Source organism: Geotrypetes seraphini, chromosome 15, assembly GCF_902459505.1.
Source record: "Geotrypetes seraphini chromosome 15, aGeoSer1.1, whole genome shotgun sequence".
Taxonomy (NCBI): Eukaryota; Metazoa; Chordata; class Amphibia; order Gymnophiona; family Dermophiidae; genus Geotrypetes; species Geotrypetes seraphini.
The window spans coordinates 29,283,591-29,287,075 of record NC_047098.1 but is presented as its reverse complement, the minus strand read 5'-3'; the positions used below and the strand labels follow the sequence as shown (position 1 = coordinate 29,287,075).

At 40.8% G+C, this 3,485-nt stretch overlaps 1 long non-coding RNA gene across 2 annotated transcripts; it reads right to left on the bottom strand.

Moving 5' to 3' along the window:
* Window positions 1–293: 293 nt before the first annotated feature.
* On the bottom strand, window positions 294–1,425 carry LOC117348900. 2 transcript variants are annotated; one of them, XR_004537064.1, is made up of 2 exons: window positions 1,368–1,425; window positions 294–1,024 (listed from the first exon to the last, which is right to left on the bottom strand). It is a non-coding gene; the product is annotated as an uncharacterized LOC117348900 (long non-coding RNA). The 2 variants fall into 2 exon arrangements; XR_004537063.1 differs by having other exon boundaries at window positions 1,225–1,393.
* Window positions 1,426–3,485: the final 2,060 nt, after the last annotated feature.

The following is a 3,485-nucleotide window of genomic DNA, read 5'->3' as shown; positions in this document are numbered from 1 at the left end:
TGAGATTTTTAAGTCTGTCTTCATACACCTTATGATGAAGACTAAGCACCATTTTAGTGGCCTTCCTCTGGACCGACTCCTTCCTTTTTATATCTTTTTGAAGGTGTGGCCTCCAGAATTGCACACAATATTCTAAATGAAGTCACACCAGAGTCTTATACAGGGGCATCGATACCTCCTTTTTCCCACTGGCCATACCTCTTCCTAGGTACCCTAGCATCCTTCTAGCTTTCATCATCACCTCTTCAACCTGTTTGGCTACCTTAAGATCATCACATACAATCACACCCAAGTTTATAATTATCTATTTATCTATTTATTTATTTCGGGAATATAAAAGAGCACATAACATAAAGCACAAAGCACTTTAAAAACAGATACAAATTTATGAAAACAGTATGAATTGAGAGATTGAAAGTTTGTTTGAGCCAGTGGGGATAGGACCACGTAAAGCTCACCGTGATGAAATAAATTGAGGCGGTGGAGTGGTGGGGCTGAGGCTCATATAATTAATGAATTAATTAATAAAAATTTGATAGAAAGGTGGTTTTTGGACTTACTTTTCTCATGCAGAATAATTCTGATAAAAACAGCCTGAAATTAGAATTACTGTATGTAGTGAAGAGGCTTCAGTGCTTATTCTTATCTATTTCCCCCCCCCCCCCCGAAAGAAAAAGTGACTGTGATGTCACACATATATTGAACTGTGACATCATTAAAATAGTCTACTGGAAATAGTTCAGTAAACTGAAGCATAGACAAAGGAAAGTGGAATTTTAGTCCCTGTAGTGGCACACCACTGTGAAAAGAATTAACACTTCTGGAACCCATGTGTATAGTGGCACAACACTGCTATGAGGAAGCTCACACAGCTAGAGCCTCTGTGGTTAGTGGCATGACACTGCTGTGAGGAAGCTTTCACTGCTGGAACCCCCGTGGACCGCTGTTAGGAAGTCCACACTACTGCAGCTCCCATAGATAGTGGCATGACACTGCAGTGAGGAAGTTCATGTCGCTGGAGCCCCTGTGGATAATGATAAGACACTGATGTGAGAAAGCTTGAAACTTGATAGCGGCATGATAAGGAAGTTCACACTACTGGGGGCTCTGTGGAAGTGTTGTGGAGATCTAATGGATCCCTCTAGATGTGGTTAAAATTCATTTTATCTTTTCTCTCTTGCCCATTCTTTCCTCAGCTAAGGCAATGTCTACTTCTCTACTGACCTTCCCTGTCAGTGGTGCAACTCCAGTGAGCTGTATGCGGATGGTTGATTCTTTGATTTACTCTCAAGTTCTGTGTCTGGAGAAGGGGAAGCTACCAGTTTGAACTCCTCAAGCCAAAGTGGGAGGGTTTCCTGTATACTTACAGGAAATGCTTCTCATTCTCCCTCAGTGGAATCAGCCCTGTGTCTGGGTGGAGAGGCTGGAAAAGGGGATGGCACAGCTGGTGGATGTGAGGTCACCCTGTCATTGGACCAAGGGGCCAGCTCCCTGCACTTCTTCTGACAATTTGTGCTCACTATCACAACTAAACATTATTAGATGAGTAATTAATCCTTAAAAAAAAAAAACATACTTTTTTTTTTTTTTTTACAGGATGTTTAATCCTCCAGTCTGGTCTGAGTACAACCAGTGCATGGGGTCATGTGGTAAATGACTGCACATGTTTTCAGTCTCAGTGAAAAAAAAAAAAGAAAGAAAAGGCCAAGAGAGGCTATTTCTCAGCTCACATCAGTCTTTTTTCTTGGTTATATGAATGTAAGGATTGCTATACTGGGTCAGATCAAAGTTTTGTCTAATCCTGTAAATTGTTTCCAACAGTGGTTAGTCTAGTTCTCAAGTATCTGGTGGGATCCTAAAGAGTAAACAGATTCCATGTCTTTACCCCCAGTGATTAGCAATGACTTTCCCCAGTTCTGTCTGGTTAATAAATGGTTTATAAACTTTTTTCTACAGGAATGTGTCTAATTCTTTTTTAAATCCAGATATGCTAATTGCTTTTACCATATCCTCTAGCAATAAATTCCAGTTTAACCACAGGCTGAATGAAAAAAATATTGCTGCCAAATAGTTTTAAATGTATTATTACTCAGTAATTTCATGGACTGTCCCCCTAGTATTTGTACTTTCTGAAAGAGTAAACAATTGAGTCATACAGTATTTATCCATTCCTAGGGTTACCATATTTCCAAGATTTACCCGGACATGTCCTCTTTTTAGAGGTTTGTCTGGGTGGTTTTTGAAAACATGGCAGTTTATCTGGGTTTAGGAGCTCAAGGCCACATCTGGAAGGCGTCCACGCATTCGTGTGATGTCATTAATTCATGTCCACACATGCTCAGAGGCTCTCCAGATGCAGCCCTGAGCTTATGGAAGGAGAGGTTTGTGTTGGGGCAGGACTGGGATGAGGCTCTCTTTGCTTGAAAAAATACGGTAACCATATCCATGCCAATCAGGATTTTACAGACGTCTATCATATGAGGGTCATTTCATAAATAATGCACACTATTTATTTTTTTTTTAATTTACATGTTTGTTTGTTTTTTTCAAGTATTTCTTTACAATCCTTCAATATAGTCCCAACATCCGGGAAGCTTCATTATTCCATCCAAGACACCGTTTTTGTTCAGTTGCTGAATGGCTCGGGTACCGGCAGAAAAAAGCTCTTCCAGAGATAAAAAATTATGTCAAGCATTAGTTGTTTCAACTTTGGAAAAAGGTCGAAGTCTGGTGGACTCATGTCTGGACTGTAGGGAGCATGAGGTAACACTTCCCAGCCGTATTTGTGTAGTTTTTCATTGATGAGTGGAGAGCTCCATCTTCCCCACAGCCCAAAAAATTTTGACGAGCTCAATCAAAAGTCAAATGATGATTTTTGCTTATGATCATGAAGGCATCATCATTACACACAAAGTGCCATGTGGAAGAAGTGTCACAGCAGTGTATTATTGTGATTTTTTGCAAAAAATGCGCAGAAATATGCACAAAACCCGACCTCAGTTGCTCTTGGTTGGGCCACCCATTCTTCATGACAACACTCACCCGCACATAGGGAATGTCGTCATATATTTTGTATATTTATTTTGAAAATTAAAAATGATTCTTTGGAAAAAAAGAAAATTGTTGAGTTATCCAGGACAGGAGACGGAGGAATCCCTCCTGTCCCGACCTACCACTGGACCACCAGGTCATATGGCAGGTTTCAAGGAGGCCTGCAGGACATCGGGAGAGAGGGGGTACAGGGCAGGGAGATGGAACAGGGTGCAGAGTCTGGCAGGGGGGCTGGGTGTAGAGCCTGACAAGTCAACACATGAATATTAACCCCCTTCCCCCGTCTTGTATTTGAGTCAACCTTTTTTCCTCCTCTTTGTGGGGGAAAAGGTTACCTCAACTTAAATTTGAGTATATACAGTACTGCAGCCAGGACTTTTATATATGGGTCAGCAAAGCATGTTAGTACAGTATAATAATACAACTATTACTAG